The 20,632-nt window shown below is 42.9% G+C and overlaps 1 protein-coding gene across 3 annotated transcripts in view; it reads left to right on the top strand.

The window, feature by feature from the left end:
* Positions 1–20,632, top strand: part of E2F3 (E2F transcription factor 3) — a 54,146-nt gene that overhangs the window by 18,265 nt on the left and 15,249 nt on the right. The gene's annotated exons all lie outside the window — the stretch shown is intronic.

Below are 20,632 nucleotides of genomic sequence, written 5' to 3'. Positions count from 1 at the left end.
CCTATGATAACACTGTTCCTGTTTCTCTGCTCCCTCCCCTCCAGAGCCTAGCTGAGGGGCCAGACACCTGCACTGCCTACCCTCCAGAGCCCAGCTGTGGGGTGCCCCCCCAGCCCAGATACCCGCACTGCCTAACCCCAGACTCCACCTGCAGGGGGCCCCCTTCACTCCCTCCCACCCAGAGCCCAGCCACGGGACATTCCCCAAACCCAGACATTTGCACCCTCTACTCTCAGGCATCCTGAGGGAGAGAGAGCCTGATGCTGAGTCCCGGACTTGTATGGTGTTTCCTGTACACTGCCTCCCTTCAAGGTGTGCCAGGAACTGTTGCTGCTGGGAACCCTCCAGCTCCCTCCACCTGCCAGTGTTGTCTATGTGCGACCTGGGGAGCTGGGCTCTGCCAGGTCCAGTGTCTCCTAGTTGCAGCCAACAGCTCTGCAGCCCATTTTGTGTGTGTGTGTGGAGGGGTGCGAAATTCTGTGTAGAACATTAATTCTGTGCAACTACATTGCACAGTGGCGCCGAATTCCCCCAGGAGTAACATATTGCATTTGTGAGACTGATACTGGAATACTCTGTGCAATTCTGGGTGTCAACATTTAAAAAAGGATGTTGAGACATTGGGGAAGGTGCAGAAAACAGCCACAGAAATGGGCTGGAGAACATACTTTGAACTCTGAGTCTCTCACCATAATCAGTTTAGTTTAGCAAAAAGAAGATTGAGAAGTGACTTGATTACAGTATATAAGTAACTTCACAGGGAGAAAATACGCTCTTTAATTTAGCGGAGAAAGGTGTAACAAAAACCAGTGGCTGGAAGCTGAAGCCAGACAAAGTCAAATTAGAAATTAGGCATAAGAACAGTCATACTGGGTCAGACCAAAGGTCCATCTAGCTCAGTATCCTGTCCTCTGACAGTGGCTAATGCCAGGTGCCCCAGAGGGAGTGAACAGCACTGGTAATCATCAAGTGATGCATTGCTTGTCACCCATTCCCAGCTTCTGGGAAACAGAGGCGTGGGACACCATTCCTGCCCATCCTGGCTAATAGCCATTGGTGGACCTATCCTCCATGAATTTATCTAGTTCTTTTTTGAACCCTGTTATAATCTTGGCCTTCACTACATCTTCTGGGAAGGAGTTCCACAGGTTGACTGCGTTGTGTGAAAAAATACTTCCTTTTGTTTGTTTTAAACCTGCTGCCTATTAATTTCTTTTGGTGACTCCTAGTTCTTGTGTTATGAGGAGTGAATAACACGTTCTTCTTTACTTTTTCCACACTGGTTATGATTTTATAGACATCTATCATATCCCCACTTAGTCGTCTTTTTTCCAAGCTGAAAATTTCCAGTCTTAATCTCTCCTCACATGACAGCCGTTCCATACCCCTAATCATTTTTGTTGCCCTTTTCTGAACCTTTTCCAATTCCAATATATCTCTTTTGAGATGGAGTGACCACATCTGCACGCAGTATTCAAGGTGTGGGCGTACCATGGATTTATATAGAGGCAATATGATATTTTCTGCCTTCTTATCTATCCCTTTCCTAATGATTCCCAACATTCTGTTAGCTTTATGACCGCTGATGCACATTGAGTGAATGTTTTCAGAGAACTATCCACAATGACTCCAAGATCTTTCTTCAGTGGTAACAACTAATTTAGATCCCATCATTTTATATGTATAGTTGGGATTATGTTTTCCAATGTGTATTACTTTGCATTTATCAACATTGAATTTCATCTGCCATTTTGTTGCCCAGTCACCCAGTTTTGAGAGATCCTTTTGTAGTTCTTCGCAGTCTGTCTGGGACTTAAATATCTTGAATAGTTTTGTATCATCTGCAACAATTTTTAATAGTGAGAACGATTAACCACTGGGGGACACGCTCAAGGGAAGTGGTGGATTCTCCATATCTTGATGTCTTCAAATCAAGACTGGATGCCTTTCTGAAAGATACGCTTTAGCCAAACACAAGTTACTGGGCTCAGTACATGGGTAACTGCGTGAAATTTAATGGCCTGTGAGATACAGGAGGTCCACCTAAACTCATGATGGGGAGGGGAAAAAAGGACAGACTTATTTCTTTGAAAAATGTAGGCTGAAAGGCAGGGCCGTCCCTAGCTATTCTGGGGCCCTACGCAGCCCCCCTGCGGGGGGGTGTGGGGCCTCAGGCCTCCACGGAGGAGAGCGGGGCGTTGGCCCTAGGCCTCCATGGGGGGGTAGAGGGGTGCTGGCTTAGGGGGTAGAGGGGAACCACCCCCCAACACTCACCAGCTGTGTGGGTGGGGCCAGGTCGCTGCACACCCGCTGTCAGTGAGTGCAGCCCCAGCCCTGCTGCAGCGCCGGGGATGGGCGGGAAGAGGTAGGGGTGGGGTGGGGGCGGATCAGGGGTGGTGCCCTGGGGAAGAGCTGGAGCAGCACGCAGCTGTGCAGGGCACCAGGAAATTTAGTGCTGCAAATTTCCTGGTGTCCTACACAGCTGCATACTTTGCGTATGGGTAAGGATGGCCCTGCTGAAATGAGTGACCCATTTTCAGGATTACCTATACAATGATCTGGATTCAAAGCACCAACCGTGATTTCCAAGGGGAAAAAAACATTCTTACAATTCAAGTTAGCATTTCAGAAAAGAGACATGGTGGGTCTGAGTCACTTTCTGAGATGTCCTTGCTAATTCTGATGTGATACAGTAAGTGTTCTGCTTCATCTTTACAAGGAGGAGTAATTTTACAAGTATGCTTCGTGGTTCGAAATAAAATGGCCACTTCCAGTTTTCCCCCCCAAATGTATGTTCTTTTATGGTGACATCAACCACTTCTGGTTATGGTCCTGCGAATACGTCATCAGTTACTGGGACAGCTCTGTCAAGAGGATGCCAGACTATACCCCAGTGTAACAGAAAGTTCTCCAGTCTTCCCATACCTGCTCATTTTTTTTCATGAACTGTCCTGTTGTATTTGTTTGGTTCTTGTCTTGTTTTCTCTTTCCTTTGCTGGGACTACTATAAATCTTGCCATCTGAGCCAAAATACTTACCTTTATTTTGTCAGCATCCTAAAACAGTTCAGCTATTGCTCTGGATGGTAGAATGATAAGACTATTGGTTTAGAACGTGCATCATCGTGAGAACTTGGTACTTTCTTTATTCTGTGTGCCATCACAGAGGAGTAAAAACATCAACAGCTTTGTTCCGTACATGTCATTACAGTGATTTAAGCCAGCTGTTGCCAAACTACTCAGTAAAGTAAGGTTACATAGAACAATTATTTTGAAGCAGGAAAAAAGTATGAATTCCTGTAGTAAGTCCCAAAGTGTTTAGCCTCTCACCTAGGATTAGGTGTATTCTGTAATATCAAGTTAACTTTGTGGTCATAGAAATCTTATGAAGAAATCTTCTGGTTAGCAACATAGTTGTTTTATTGATGACACAAGGTGGATGTGGCTGTCAGCCAAAACTGTCTTCAGGGCCATAGGTTCTGCTCTCTAGAGTTACTTCTGGTTTTATGTGCTTTAGAGGTAAAAACTTTATATTCCCTTATTCCCGTCAGCATTAACTTCTAGACTGATGATTGTCAAGCCTGCTCTTAGGCTTATTTTGCATAAGAGCTTCTCCAAGATATATAAATCATATTTCTCATTTCATAGGCACCAGTAATGTATCTTTTGTTTCCCTGGGGTTTGATTTTGAGTAGGAGGACTAGGATGGTTGAATCAGCTCCTTCAAGTTTGTATAGTTTCAAATTTTCCTTAATGTAACACTGTAGTACCTCTTAATTTTTAAAATTGCACCCGCTCAATGATCCAAGAATCATACAGCTCTCTTGGCAAACCCAACAGTACAGTTATTGGAGGTGCAAATATTGCTTCTCAGATTTAAGTTGTAATGATATGGCTTTCTTGAGGTAAAATAATCAATTTAGAAACTCTGCTATAACTTCTAAAAAAAAACACCTTTCCTACGGCAGTTATGTCTCAACAACCCTCCACTCTGTCCTCTCCTCCCTTTCTAGCTCTATATTTGAAGTGGGAATCACTAATCTATGCCTAGTCTCTCTCCTGTGTGTTTTTGATAAGTTGCCCAATGTCCTTTGGAATCTATAATGTTTTATTACTGTAAATGGATTCAAAGTACCTTGATTACTTTTGTGGAATAGCTGTACATCTTTCAGCTCTTGTGGACATAGCTGAAGGTGGTATCTCAAAACAAAAAATCATGCTTTCTGAGCTCTGACTTCTGACAACTATACCAGTTGCACAGGTAGTTAGATATCAGAGCTCTAATGCCTCTGAAAAAGAATTTTTTTAAAACTTGTCAAATTGGGAGTGCAAGAAATCATTTTCAAGGGAAGGATTCCTTTCCTGTATAGGTGTCAGTGTATGCTACTAAAGTTGATGCACACTTTAATGTCTGAAACTTAGCATTCTTGTAGCTTTGCATGAGTACTTATGTTATTTCAGGGATAAAATTCTTTGGCTCCCTATAAATAAAGCTACGTTTTAGTCATGGGTATTTTTAGTAAAAGTCATGGATGGGTCACGGGCAGTAAACAAAAATTCACTGCCCTATGACTTGTCCATGACTTGTACTATATACCCCATGCTAAATCTTGAGGAGGGGGAAGCTCAGGGGGTGCCGTGGGTTCTCAAGGAGGGGGGTAGGGGTTGGTAGGGAGCTGGCAAGTGAGGGGACTGAGGGGTGCTGGCTGGTGTTGGGTGTGAGGGGGGTTGGCAGGGCTGGCAGGCTCCCTACTCGGGTCTGTGCCCCCCCGTATAGGCGACATCCCTGGGCTCCTAGGCGGTGGCACAAGTCACACAGCTCTACATCCTGCCTTCTCCCCAAGCGCTGGCTGTGCAGCTCCTATTGGCTGCGGTTCCCAGCCAATGGGAGCTGCAGGGGTGGTGCCTGCAGGCAGAGGCAACGTACAGAGCCCCCTGGCTGCACCTCCCCCTAGGAGCCAAGGGATATTTCCACTTCTGGGGAGCCCCCTCGAGGTAAGTCCCACCCAGAGTCCTCATCCCTTCCTGCGCCCCAGCCCTGAGCCCCCCACCCAAACTCCTGCTGCTGCTGGGTGGCAGGGGGCGGTGGCCGCTGCAGAAATAACAGAGGTCACGGAATCCGTGACCTCCATGACAAACTCGCAGTCTTACCTACAACCAATCAGTGTGCCTTAGGCAATACATTCTCTGATCACAGCTATTTTGACTCTTGGCTTTGAATCTGGAAGTTTGTGACTTCTCTTAAAAAAGAAAACCCCTCCAACTGAGGGCTTGTCTAGACTAATAAAAACCCTGCACTCATGTTAACGACATCAGTGTTGCTACAATGGTTCAAACCCCTGCACCAGTGCAAAATGGAACTGGTTCCACAGTGACTTACCCTGGCAATGTAAATTGCACGGATGCAGGTCCTGTCTTGTGCCATTGTAGTGCATCTACAGTGTGTTTACTCTACTGTAGCTACAAGAGTGCAAATGACCCAGGTGACGAGGCCATATGTCTTGTAAGTATGAAATGTTTCTACTTCCATCTGTTTAAGTTTTCTGATGAAGTGGGTATTCACCCACGAAAACTTATGCTACAATATGTCTGTTAGTCTATAAGGTGCCTCAAGACTCTGTCCCTTTTTACAGATCCAGATTAACATGGCTACCCCTCTGCTACATCTTCACAGAATTCCCCTGCATCAGAGGATCACCATCCTAGTAGAAAGTTTTGTAGGCAAGTGTGGGATTGGTTTTTTAAAAAAACTACTCCTAACAGAGTTGTGCTAATTTCTGTTCATTTAGATAGAAGTCACATAATGAAACAGATGAAGTTCACAAACTTATTTTGAGTTCACAAGTCCAAGAGGCAAAAATAAACTCACAGACCATTGTTTTGAAAAGGACTACTTCATGATTACAGTTATTTTCTTGGGGCAAAACTAGTTGATTAAAATTGAGGTTAGTTTCCCTTTTTGAAAGGGTGGAAATGTTGGTTGATGATGAATTTTAAAATGAAACATTGCAAGCAGTTGTTAGCCAATCGAGGGAATAGATACCACGTCCATAAAATGTGTAAATTAGTTTAACTATCACTTTCATATTTGGTTAACTTTGATGTAATTGGATGGGTTAAATTTAAAGCTAACCCGTGTCTTGCTTTGATAGTTATATATCTCTAGAGTAGTCAAATAAACTGCACCCAGTTTTTTTTCCTCATGCCATCTAATTGAAAGTTCACAGGTAGGGCATGTTTGTTTCAGGGTTGATTCATGGTGACACATTCTTGACATTAATTATATTTGACACTCCTGAACTACATCTGGAGGTAGCCATCATCTGAAGTGATGTCATTTGGCAATTGCAGTGTGGGAGTTAATAAAAGATACACATTGCTTCGATATTGGCTCACCTGTTGGAAGAAAAACTTTAATGTTAGCCAATTCCAACATGCTTTATGATTTAACAGCATCCTAGGCTTAGCTCTGCCTACCAGTCATCTCTACAGGAGCTTTGTATCATACAGTATGTCTGTGCTGCATTGTAAACCTGAGGTCGGACTCAGATTTGAGCCCAACCGCACCCCTGCTGTCCACACACACACCTGTCTGGCTCAGGTCCTAGGATCCACCTGGGACATTGGTCTGAGCCTGAGTTCCACTGAGACTCTTGTCTAAGCCTTTTCATTTTGCAGTGTGGATCATAGGTGCTAGAACTACAGGTGTAGGGGTGCTGCTCCACCCTTTGGCTTGAAGTGGTTTCCATTATATACAGGGTTTATAGCAGGGATAGGCAACCTATGGCACGCGTGCCAAAGGTGGCACGCGAGCTGATTTTCAGTGGCACTCACACTGCCTGGGTCCTGGCCACTGGTCCAGGGGGCTCTGCATTTTAATTTAATTTTAAATGAAGCTTCTTAAACATTTAAAAAACCTTATTTACTTTACATACAACAATAGTTTAGTTATATATTATAGACTTATAGAAAGAGACCTTCTAAAAATGTTAAAATGTATGACTGGCACGCGAAACCTTAAATTAGAGTGAATAAATGAAGACTCGGCCCATCACTTCTGAAAGGTTGCTGATCCCTGGTTTATAGTTTGGTTCAATGGCTCTGAGAACCCCCACTATAAAAATTGTTCCAGCACACCTGGTGCGGATGCAGCTCAAGATGTAGACCCAAGTTAGAAGGTCTGCATAGTTCTGTTTCCACTTGTTAACACAGTTGTGACACCTGGGTCCAGCAATTGTAAACCCATGTTTACAGTGCAGTGTAGATGCTCAACTATGGGCTTGAGAAAACTTGAGTCCATAAGCCCGGGTCCCACAGATCCGGGTTTACAAAGCAGTATAGATAGACCCATACTGGCCAAGAAGATAAGGTTGCAAGTACAGACCAATATTTCTAAGAGTTTTCTGTGGGTGTCCTGGCTTTGCACTAGGGAATCCTGGGATACTGATACAGCCTTCAGGGAATAGCTGACCACACAACTTCCCTCCTCCTTCCCAAATTGTCTCCCTGCATTCTTGTTGCCCCATCCTCAACAATGGTTCATGGGGAGTGGAAAGAGAATGAGCAGTGCTGCTTTTTCCTTTCCCACCAGTAACTCAAGATTTCTCAGCCAGGTGCTTGTTGGTGGCGTCTCCCCTTCTTTATCAGCCTTGCTATTCTGTGTCAATTAACTTTCTGTAAGCTCTGTCTTTAGGGTTCCCACCGTAATGGTGTCAAACATGATTTCATTGTCAGCAAGATGATTGGCAATGGAATGAGGCTAGTGTAGCAGTTGAAGCATTGAACCATTTTCATGATTATCCAGGATGACACCTGCTTCTCATCATGGGCTGTTAGATAGTTGAGAACTGTGTGCAGCTTCCTGAAAACCAATTTTCAAATTTCAACAGAGTGCTAACTGAAGTCTTTACACTTAGTACAGTGGAGTACCAGGGCTTCCTGTAAGAATTAATTGTAACACATTCTGTGGGGGGAAAAAATGAAGTAGAGAACAGACTTCAGATGATTCATTTCCTGTGCAGCATAGGGTAAGTCCTATACGTGGGCCTGAAGCATTACTAGTACTTCGGTTTAGTTGCATAATCACAGACTGATAAGCTACGTTGTCCCTCTTATTCTAGTGCTAATAATATTTCAGTTGTTTATTACACACCTGCAATGCAAGAAGATGCAACATAAATTTTAGTAGTTACTAAGGCCTAGTCTACACTAGAAAATTAGGTCGGTTTAACTACATCTGTCAGGGGTGTGAAAAATCCACAACACTGAATGATGCAGTTAAGATGACCCAACCCCCAGTGTAGAAAGCGCTAGGTCAATGGAAGAACTCTTCCATCAGGTTAGCTACCACCTCTTGGGGACATGGATTACCTACCCTGATGGGAGAAACTCTTTTGTTGGCATAGGTTGTGTCTACACTGAAGCTCTGCAGCAGTGCAGCTGTGCCACTGCAGTTTTAAGTGTAGACAAGGCCTAATATAATGTAGCATGCTAGGGCGTAACTTGCTCCCCTACGTGTCAGGAAGACCCATAAGCCAAAAAGTGGTTGACTTCCAATGAATTTTCTGGCTACCTAAATGTTTGAGCTCTAGTAATTGGCATGATCATGAGTGTTGAAATAACCGGGGGGAGACAGCTAAAAGAAGAGGGAGCCCATGCTGGTGCTTTGGATGGGGAGAGTGTTGGTGGCGCTGGCAGGCTCCCTAGCCAGTTCCACACCTCCCCGGAAGCGGTGACATCCCTCAGCTCCTAAGTGGAGGCTCAGTCACGCAGCTCTGTGCGCTGCCTTCTCCCTGAGCACCAGCTCCACAGCTCCCATTGGCCGGGAACTGCGGCAACATGTAGAACCCCCTGGTCGTGCCTCCCCCTAGGAGCTGAGGGATGTCGCTGCTCCTGGGGAGCCCCCCTAAGGTAAGAACCAACCAGAGCCCTCACCCCCTCCTGTGCCCCAGCCCTGAGCCACCCACCCAAACTCCTGCTGCTGGGAGGGTGGGGGATTGGGTATGGTTGGTGACAGCTGCAGAAGTCACGGAAAGTCACAGAATCTGTGACTTCCATGACCTCTGTGACAAACTCACAGCCTTACTCATGAGGCAGGAGAATCGGAAGTGAGAGAAGCTGGTATTATGGGGGTTTCTGGAACTCCCATCCTTTCCTGCGAGCAGCAGGACCTGATGGAAGAAGTGTCCCATACAGGAAAAAGTTACCCCAGTAGAAACAAAGGATAGTTCTAGGTGCTCATACCAGCTGACAGTACTGCAATCTAGGCAGCACATTATGCTTGAAATCCAGGGCGCATTAGTAGCCTCAGATTACAGAACTATCCAAGAAAATCACCAGTGATAGGTCTAAAGTAAATGTAATCTTTTTAACATTCTTCACTACTATATTTCCATTTTAGTTTGCATACTATTCATCCATATTAAAAAAACTAAAATTCCTTTTTAGACTGTCTTGTGACGTGAAAAGTATACACTACCACATCAGGTTGAGATGATTGCTGTAAATTCCTAGATATCACTAATCTGTGTTGTATTGTGACAGCTGTTTGACAAGTGATCATCTCTGACGCTAACTTGTTCAGCTACTTTAGTGACTATGAAATGGCATTGTGAGATTCTACGATTCTGGAGATAATCATACCAAACTTACTCATCATGGAAGTATAAAGTTTTTTCTGATAGCCACCTCTGTAAATTCAACTTGGGAACTAAATGCCATTGTTGAGTTCTTCTGGCATATGTCTCATTGCCATGATTCTTTAGCCGAAATTTAGGATAAAATTTTCAAACCTGTGTGCCAAAATTAGATGCCTAATTCCATATTTAGGCTCCTATGGGCAGGTCTACGCTACAGCCAGGATCGACGCTCTGAGATGGATCCACTGGCGGTCGATTTAGCGGGTCTAGTGAAGACCCACCAAATAGACTGCAGATCGCTCTCCAGTCTACCCCTGTTCTCTACCCTCAACAAGAAGAGTCAGGTAAGTTGACGGGAGATTTTCTCCCATCGACCCCCCGCAGTGTAGACTCGTGGTAACTCGATCTAAGGTATGTCGACTCCAGCTATGACCTTCACATAGCTGGAGTCACATAGCGTAGGTCAACTTACCGCGGTAGTGTAGACATAGCCTAAGTGGCCTCATTTTCAGAGGTATTGTACAACCTTAGTTACAGGTGTTAAAATTATGAAATTCAGGCCATTTTATCAGTGTAACTGCATGGATTTTAGCTATATGAGGGCAATTGCTAATGAAGATACACTGAGCAGCTGCAGCCTGGAATTTATACCAATGTAGCTTAATTTGGTAAATTACCTGTGGTGTCTATTTATGGAATTAGGAGTCTAATTTAGGCACATGTGTTTTGAAAACTTTGGCCTGAATTAAGTTCCTTATATACAAGCTGCAAAATAATTAATTTCCATCCGCCACAGCTGTAGTGACTCTGCAGTGTGAAAAGTAACTGATTGTTATGAGAAATAAGCAAACAGCTTGGTCAGTACACAAAGGAGTTGTCGGACGAGCCATTTTTATGGAGTCACCTCTCTGACCACAGTTTTACTTTGAAACACTCAGTTTTGTTTTCTCTTATTACTGGTTAAAAAGATCTTGACAATTTTTAAGCTGTATTTCTCTCAAAATATTTATCTTTAAATGCCTAGTGTTTGTCATTAAAACTGTCTGGCAAATCAGGTAGTTTGACTAATGTGTAAGATTTTAGCCTAGCTAGAGATCTGCCCTGTCTTACAAGGCATTTAATTTTGAAGGCACTCATTTTCTGTGGTTACCAGAAATAATACTGACTCATACTCGTTTTCATGGCTGGACTACCTGCAAACCTTCATTATCAATATGTATTATTTTTCCTAAGTGAAGTGCCGTTTCCAGCTCCTTCCTTAAAAGAACTGTATCTAGCAAATGTGTTTGGTAAATATCCCTTTTTCCCTATGCAATCCCTGTGTAGATGCTAAATAGATATATTTCAGGACACACAATTTAGTTTATGGTGAAAACATAGTTCATGTGAAAACAACTGAGAAGTATCCCAGCCAGTTACATTTTACTTTCTACTTTTCTCATGAATCTTTTCTCATATGATCAGAATTGAAATGAAGGATAGCATGGTACGATTTATTTGTTGTACCTGTGACTGTACCTAAACTTGTGACTGTACATGGACCATTGAGAGAAACTGTTTCTGTAGGAGAATTGAAATAAAAATTCCCTCTTCCTTCCAAGAGCTTGGAGTGTGAGATTTTAAATTTATCTCATACCTACTGAACAGAGGCCGATACAGAATATAGAGCCACCACTCAAAGTTCAAAGGCAGTAACTTGGTAGTCTTCTCTCATCTCTCCCCTAGCCCCACAATAACTTTAACAGTTTTCCATTTGAGCTTTGCTCATATTGGTTGAACTGTATAGCTAATGGATCACCTTAACTTCTTCTGGCGAAGGCTCCTTTCTCTCTCCCACCTCCCAGTGAACTCCTAAACACCCTGGGCCACTTACATATGTTTGCAGGTAATTCTTGTTTCCTCCTGTCACTTCTGCTTTTGCCTGTCTTGCTTGCTGTCTGTGGCAGTGATGGTCATGCCTTTCTTTGTACATGCTGTATTCTGAGTCCTTCCCAGAAAGCTAAGCCCTCTGTTCCTTCTGTCTTTCCCGCCACTGTTTCTCCACCCCACCCCACCCCCGATTTTATTTTCCTTTGTCCTCTTATTTGTTTTATGATGCTGTCCAGCTCCAACCTTTCTGTCTTGTCTTTATCAGTTGCAAGGTGAGCAAGGTCATTCAGCTGTGACTCTGATAGTGTTGAAGGCATGTAGTTTTTTGACATGTCTTAATGAGTTCATTGCAATTCAGCATTAGCCACCCCAATTGATAGAGAAAGAGTTGACACAGCCTTCCATTTCTAATAATACATCCTCAAAATAACTTGAAATTAAGAAATTCAAGTAGCTCTGGACTCCAAGTGGCAAACTGCACACCTCTGTATCCTTTGCAAAAGAATACACCTTGAAATACATCTCATGAACCAAGTCTAAAGAAAAATTATTTTCCAATGAGTTTAAGGACTTACTCCTTTTGACTCTTGTAAAGTTATATTTTTAAGTGGCTAGGATGGAGGAAACCAAATAGAGTAGATATCTCCTGGAATCCCTTGCATAAAACAGAATCTTGAAAAGTGACTAATCAGATGGGAACTTCAAACGTATTTCAGCAGGAAGACTGCTTTGACCTTCATTGTTGACCTGCTCATCTAGAGGGCCTTTGGTTTTGTTCCTTTCAAATTCATCTATGTGTCCTTGAGTTTCTTGGTTTTAAGATCATCTTTGGCATCTCTGGCTTTGTTGGTTTGTAGCTCATCTACAGGGTCTTCAGTGTTGCTGATTTCAAGAAAAGTTTCTCTTGAAATACCATCAGCTACTGTTACAGGTACAACTTCAATGGTATGCACAACTCATTTTCCTGAATTAAGCATGAGTCTGTCATTGTTTGCTGAACTGAAGTGCAATTCTTGACTTTACTCCAAACTTCAGGATTTGATCAGGATGTTTTCAGCATGATAGCTTCTGCTGCTTAGGATCTTTGGAGTAGCTTGGTAATAACAATCTTTTTCTTTTCGTTTTCTAAAACCAGACTTGCATTTCTATTTATGGTTTTCATTTTCAAATACCTTCCAGTATGAGAATAACTAAGTTGTAAGTATAGGCCTAAATAAAAAGTGTATTTTTGTGCTGCTGAATTTTATCCTTCAGCTGTGAGGGTAATCCTAAAAATGGTTTTTTGTTGTTTTTTTTGTTTTTTTTTCTGTGCAGAATCTAGTAGAGATAGGCAGACCTAGAATGGGGCGGGCTGGGGAGAAGCCAGAGCAGGCAGACACATATCTTGGTGTCCCATAGCAAGAGGAGGCTATGGAAACAAACTGCTTTTCCCAATAGCAGCCCTGGCAGTGCTGGAGCATGCCCAGTGGCTATGGCTGTGGCAGGATGGGGTAGGAAACTTCTGCTGCTGCCAGACACTGGGCTGGGCATGCTCAAATGTTGTGCAGTTTTGCAAAGGCACTGCAGGACAGGTGGGTGTGGGTCCCCTGAAACTCCTATAAAAACGGCTGATGGCCAGGGGTGGTGTTAGACACATGCAGCCTATGCAGTTGCATCAACCCTGAGGCAGCGAGGGGACCCCTTGCCATGGTGACCGACTCAGTTACTGGCTGGCCAAGGAGTCTGGGAGTGGGGAGGGTAAGCTGGGAATAGGACTTGGTAAGGGAAATGGGGCGTGGAGTAGAAACCAGTTGGTTGGGGGTAACAGATTCAGTTAGGTGGGGTGGGGCCCCAGAATCAAGTCGGGGAGGACATGGCAGTAGCAGAGGAATAGCTGGAGCAGCAGTCAAGGGGCCCGTGAACTTTGGAGGGCCCCTGCAGGCTCAGAGCTGCTCAGGCACACAATAGGCAGGTGGCACCGTTGTTTGCAGCCTGCTGCAGTGCACTGGTTCCCACTGTTCTCATTTGAATTTTCCCACAAGGGGGGCCTCCAAAACAGTGATTTCGCCATGAATTCTGAGGCGTGAGACCGCCCATGGCAGAGCTTCCATTTTGGCCAGAGGCCTATCCTCCCTTTCCATGGCTCAGGCACATTGAAGTGTGGGCAGCAGGAATCGGCGTGTTACTCTTCCTGGCAGCTCTGACCCGAGCTCTGGTGGCAGCAGCAGCAGCGATGGTTTGCCGCTCTGCCTCCCGCAACAGCAGTTCTCGCTTGGGCAGCTGCAGGGGTGATGGCTCTAGTGGCAGCAGCAGCACGCGTGCGGGGCCGGGACCAAAGGGAGCAGATGGCATGGCATGGAGCTGGGCTGGGGGGAGTGAGTTTCTTTGAATGTGGGGCACTCAAGGGAGCCCACAAATAAAACCTACCCAAAGGCCCGTCTTTTTGTTGTTCTGCCACTGGGAGAAGATGGCAGGGGTGTGCGTGTGAACCAGATGGGACCCAAGTCAGCATTTGCTGACCTTGCAGACTGTTAAATCTGCCACTGTCCCATAGCGCTCGTTGAATCACTGTCTTCTGTTTCTCTCCCTGTCAACCAACTGGCTTCTATTCCACTCCCTATTTCCCTCGCCAAGTCCTATTCCCAGCCTGCACTCCCAGCTCCCAGTCTTCTTGCCCAGCCAGTTCTAGTATCTCTCCCTGCATCTGTCTCACCACACTCCTTTCCCTAGTCGTCTCCTTTTCCTCTCCTTAATCTCACTTTTGTCCCTTTTCCAATCACATCAGACTACTAATTTGCTGTCAGACTCGGGGGATGTATCTAGTGGGGTTTCGCAGGAGTCTGTCCTGAGTTCAGTACTATTCTATATTTTCATTAAGGACTTGGGTCATGGAAGGGAGAGTATGCTTATAAAATTTGCACATGAGACCAAACTGGGAGGGGTTGCTCCACTTTGGAGGACAGGATTAGATTTAAAAATGAGCTTGGCAAATTGGAGAATTGGTCTGAAATCAAGAAGATGAAATTCAGTTAAGACAAGTGTAAAGTGCTACACATAGGAAGTGCACAACTACAAAATGGGGAATAACTGGCTAGGCAGTTCTACTACTGAAAAGGATGTGGGGGTTGTAATGGTTCACAAAATGAGTCAGTAATGCGATGCAGCTGCTAAAAAGGCTAACAACATGCTGGGTTGAATTAACAAGACTGTTATATGTAAGACACGGGAAGTAATTGCCCCACTCTACTCAGCACTGGCAAGGCCTCTGATGGAGTATGGTTCCAGTTCTGAGCACTATACATGGAAGTCAGATTTGGACAAATTGGAGAGAATCCAGAGGAGAGCAACAAAAATGACAAAAGGTTCAGAAAACCTGATCTATCAGGAAAGGTTAAAACACTTGTCATGTTTAGTGTTGAGAAAAGACGGGGGGAAGGGGGAGGGAGAGACCTGATAAAGAGGATGGTTATCAGTTGTTCTCCATGTCCACTGGAGGTTGAACAAGAAATAATTTGCAGCAAGAGGGATTAAGGTTAGTCATTTGGAAAATGTTCTAAGTATAAAGATAGTTAAGCACTGGAATAGGCTTTCAAGGGAAGTTGTGGAATCCCCATCTTTGGAGGTGTCTAAGAACAGGCTGAACACCTGTCAGGGATGATCTGGGATACTTGGTTCTGCCTCAGTGCAAGAGGCTGGACCTCTGAAGGTCCCTTCCAGCCCTATGTCTCCATGATTCTATATTTTCTTGTCCATGCTGCCTGAGTGCCAGTAATCACTGAAAGCAAAGGAAAGATAAGCTCCCTGCTTTCTGTTCTGATGGCCAGCCTGGAGCAGCAGTTACAGGGAAAATACTTCTGAGCCCTTGTAGCCGTAGGCTGGAGTATGCTCAGTTGCTCTGTGGGGATGGTATGTGTGCAATCCAGGCGTATGCAGGAACTGTGAGGGGATGGAGCATGCTCAGTGAGGGAATGTAACTGCTAAAATCTGAAGTCTGTACTTAATGTATGTGAACTGCAGTTTTTCAGAGGTTTATAACTTGGCCAAATTTGAGGGATGGTAAAAGGCACATCCCTGACAGAAAGGCCACTCCCCTGCCAAATTTAATCTTCCTGCTTGAAAGCATAGGGGCATTAGAGCCCCCCCCCTCTCTCTCTAACATGGGCAAAACATATTTTCCCTTGGCCTAATTCTTGGAAAAGGCTAAATTGTTTTGGCTGAAATTTTCCAAAACAATCCAGCCGTAGGCAGAAATCCCACATGTAAAATTTCAGACCAAATGGCTAAAATTTGGCAAAGTTATAAATAACTGAAAACGGGCTTATAATGGAAGTGTAAAGCAATTTTAATAATAGATGGTATTTGTGAGCCTGGCTATAATCTGCAGCACAGCACTAGAAATTTATCTTTCAACTCAGAGTGCTCATTGTTTTTTCCTATAGATGTATTATTGTACTTGATTCTGTCCCCAGTGGATGCTGCTAGGTTGTTTGCTTTTTTTTTTTTTTTTTAAAAGGGGGTGTAATTCCCCTTGCTCTACCAGAGGCAGCACAGGAGCTTTCATGTAATGCAGTCTGCTTTAAAAATAAATAAATCCTCAAATTCCTTCTGGTGGATCTTTTTATGAACTCCATGTAATCTCAGCTCCTAATGCCCTATTCCTTTCTGATTGGATCTGATAATGTTTTGGAAGGGCTCCACTCATCGTTCAGGAACCCCACAGTGTGATAAATCTCAGTACTACAATGAGCCACATTGGTGGGGGAGGGAGAATCATTGTCCTTGTTTTTGAAAAAAAAGGATACAACCTTAGTCTAGCAGCTAATAGTGTCCATTCCCAACCTTAAAAGACCACTATGATGATAGTAACACCTGGAGCTTCTTTACCTAGCATCTTTCATCAGTTCTTTAACATTTCTTCATATATTTTCATAATAAAATAAAGTATTTTAATAATATTTAATGTAGCAGTACCTCTTGGTGCTTTCCATTTGACTGTCTTAAAGTACCTACAAAGCAAGCATGAATGATTTAGAACTTCAGCATCCCTGTATTATCTTCATTTTACAGATTGGGGAATAAGCATAAATATTAAGTAACTTGTGCAGTGTCACAAATGGTAGAGTTGGGAGTAGAGCCCAGTGTAGAGATGCAAGTAGAATTAATATCTGCTGAATTTCTCTCCTGTGTGTTTGAACCACTCCTTAACAAGGACATCAGGAATCCAAATGTCTGTCTTTAAACCTATTCTCCACCACTTCAGTTAGTTTCCCTTGATTTACTATATGCAGTTGCATTAAGTCTTCCTTGCTTTCACTAGAATTCCTAAGGTGTTTTTTTTGGGCTCCTGTACAATTTAAGAAGCATTCTATGTACCCTATGTAAGCATCTATCAAAGCTGAAGACTTACTGACCAACTTTCAGAGGCTGATTCCTTTTTCAAACAAGCAGTCGTTATTTTATTTGCAGATCGATTAATAAGGTAATTAGAATCTACCTGGCTCTGACTGTGGCTGCAAACTGCTGCTTCAAAAAGAGAGGCCTGACTTAAAAAATAAAAATCTGTTCCCTCCATGTTTTTAGCAGAGGTCTATCCTATCTGGTTTCTCTGCATGTCTCTTGGGAGAGTTCTCTTCAATAATACTGCTCAAAGCAGCTGACCAGGGTAGACATTTTATTGTTATCTGTAGGTGTGTTAACTGAGACCTGATAAAATTGTGGCTGCTTTTTTACGTTTTGTCAAACTTCTGAGTTAAAAATTGACCTACACTGAAATAGTAAGAGAGAATGGGAAAAGCTATATGAAAAAAGTGCAAGAGTATGAGCTTAATATGATCTTGAAGGAAAACTGCCTTTTTCTAGTTAGTCAAATATTATCTTCTTCACTTCTAAAACAAAGGGCACAATTTTTGTCCCTTGCAGAAAACCCAAGTATACAAGTTTTGTATGGAGGACAGGGGAAACAGAGTGTCCTCTGCCCCACCTAAAGCTGAAGTTAAGAGTAGCTCTGGCCAGCTATGTACTGCTGGTCTTCGTAGTTTGTGAAGTAATATAACTTCTTTACGAGAACTCCCTTAAATGCAGCTTGAGGGAGCACTGCCCCCACACCATGTCCAATGGTGTACACTGGGGTCAGTGTTTTGTACACATTCTCTTCTTGGCCTATCCCTTCTTGTAGTGGAATCATAGAGGTTCCAGTGCTCTTTGGACCTTGAATGCCCATGAAAGGATTGCAGGACTTGCCTGTTAACCAGATGAGATACAATGACCGAATTTTCCCCTCCAAATAGTTATATGGTGTCACATTCTGAGGTGCAATCCAGACCAGCGAAGGGTTCTTTGACACCAGCCACACAACCATGGGTGCCTCACAGCATTTTGCTGTTGTAGCTCCCAACCTAGACCACTCACAAACAGACTACCAGCATGCAGGTCACACTCTGAGTGTCGGTGTATAGCTACAGCCCTGGTCCACCAGCTCTGACCTCAGTAGCCAGTTAGCCACATTCCAGTCACAATCTGGCTTCCAGCAGCTCTGGTTACTACTTGCAGGGTGACCCCAACATACTCAGAGTCTAGAATTTTCTCCCTCTCCTGGACAGTTCAGATATTAAAGGTCCGTTGCCCTTTAAAGGGTCAGTATTCAACAGTCTGAGCCACGAAACCCTTGGCCTACAGACTTACTACAATAGAGGAAACAGAGAACACTATTTCTACCACTTTTGGATCTTTATCAAATATGGGATATGCAAAAATACACTTCCCATCTGAAGTATAATATGTCTGGCTTGCAATTAAAACAGTCTAAAAAAGATTTTCTGAAACTGCTTCTTAAAATACCTATTTACCAAGCTGTTTTACTCTTCTGAATATCCAGAAAATGTTCTTAAGTCTTATTCCATATCCTATACAAATATTTTGTGTTCTCCAAAATAACTCTCTGAAGTAGTATCTGTGCTAATTGCCAGAGATCCATAGTCCTGTTCTGCCTGTGTATACATATAGTCCTATATAGTCAGTCTTAATGAAACTGACAAGACCATTCTGCTGTTTTAAACACCTTCTGAAAAACACACAAACATGCAGTACTATTGGAAGCAGCTAAAAGATGCTGTTTGAGTAACCATGGTTGGTACTTAGTAATATAAAGTTCAGAGGAGAAGGTTGTAGGGTGTTAGCAGGCAAGTCCTTAAAGAAAGCTCCTATTTGCTATATATTCTTAGATATGCTTATGTAAACCTCCCGGTGGCTATGGCCACTACAAATTTCTAAATTGTTTTCCCTAAAATATTTGCAAAATCTGTGGTGATGGGGAAGGAGCGAGACGAGGATTAGTTAGCAAATTCATTCCACACAAAACTTATGTTTGATGTTTAAAACTATTCAATAATATAATTGTTATTTCATGAAGTGTTGTCTTTAAAAAAAAAAAAAATTCTCCCCACCACATATTCCTGAGATCTTTCATTCTTTTCTTAACACAATCCCTCTGGCTTGGTTTTGCTGTATCCTGAAGTGTCTCCCTTTCTTTCCCTGCCTGCCTCCCTCCATCCCAGAGTTCTCGGATGAAGAAACAAAAATTTTAAAAACCAAGTGAGTTTTATCTCATTCCTGTGTAATATCTTTGTCAAATTAATTCAGTCACACAGGCTAAAGTCTATTAGCTGGATGTTTCTGTTAACAACATTTTAAATGGCCAGGCTTGGATTGCAGAGTTAATGCCCTATTGAGATGAACAGAGGTAACTCAGACCTTTCTAGAGAGCTGTTGTTTCAGGATGTCTGGCTGCAGCAGCATAATTTTGTCTGTGCTTGTGAGGAGATGTAGGATAGCTCGCTTGCAGTTATGTCATCTGTGAATTAGTCTCAACTCAAAGATAAATATAACTCAGAGCAGCTTGTGAATTGTGTGTCTGTGTTGTGGGGTAAGATGAACCTCTGTGCCCTGACTCTAATGTTAATAAGCCTTAGGTTCACAAAGGGAATCCAACACAAAGATGTCAGTTATCAAAAAGTAAATACAAATTGAATATATTTTGAGCTCTCTGAGACAAACCAGTAATAAAATGCACACATTTAAAAAAAAAAGAAGAAAAATATCACTATTTACAGCTCCATAATGGAATGTGCTGTCCTGCTTTGGCCCAGAGCAGCTCTTACTAAGATACCGTTCTGTGGTGTTAGATTATTTGTCAGTCTGTTTTAAATAAATAAAATAAAGTACCCTGAATCATAAAATCTAGTTGTATTAGCCCCATTTTTCGGAAACAGCTATGCAGGCAAATTTTGTTAGAAATGGGTTTTACCTTCCCATTTGTGTGTATTCAAGTTAATGCTCCTCTTATTATTAGGATAATGAATCAGCTATCCCCAGGTCCAGTTTCAGTGGCTAATGGCATGGCATGGAATTGCTTCCAAAATTAATAGTTCAGGTATCTAGGAACAGGATTCACACTGATGATGATGTTTTATGTTGTTTGTCTATCTTTATATTGCTATCTAACTCAGCAGAGCAGTCTTGTCAGAGTTTCAGCCATCTCTTCCATTTCTTGCAAGGCTGTACACAGCTTTACTTCTTCATAAGTGAACACATTGGGTAGACAGTCTTCAAACAGCCTTTTTCTGATGCTGTCACTGGTCCATTTTCTCCAGTCTGGGTTTCAGAATAAATTTTTATATATTCTAGTTCACTTGGTAGGCTAAACTGAATGGTTGTCTTCTTGATTAAGGCAAAAATAATCCAAGATGATGGCAAGACTCTTTCAAGATGGCCAGATTTCCTTCTTTCTCCCATGCTTAGACATTTTACTTCTCGGTGCCATGTTCATTGTAGCATTGCTGTAACTTTATTATTGGTATTTATGAACTTCTCATAGCTACCAAGTAAGATGGTGCATATGAAATCTAATTTACACAAATATAACTTGGCGCAGTCTTCTGAAGATGCACAGAATCCTAAAAAAAGTTTCACTAAAAATGTAGCTGTACAAGTAAGTCATTGTGTGTATTTGCGAGCTCACCCTGAATGTTATACTCTGTGCTGTAACTAGAACTCTTAATACAGTGATAGGTAGAAATATTTTTAGATCTTTGACATATAGTACAAGAAAGTCAAACTTCGCTACATACTATCCTAAAAATATATCCCTAA

This window comes from Mauremys mutica, chromosome 2 (assembly GCF_020497125.1).
Source record: "Mauremys mutica isolate MM-2020 ecotype Southern chromosome 2, ASM2049712v1, whole genome shotgun sequence".
Lineage (NCBI taxonomy): Eukaryota > Metazoa > Chordata > Testudines > Geoemydidae > Mauremys > Mauremys mutica.
The sequence above is the reverse complement of the archived record's forward strand: the minus strand, read 5'-3'. Positions and strand labels throughout refer to the sequence as shown.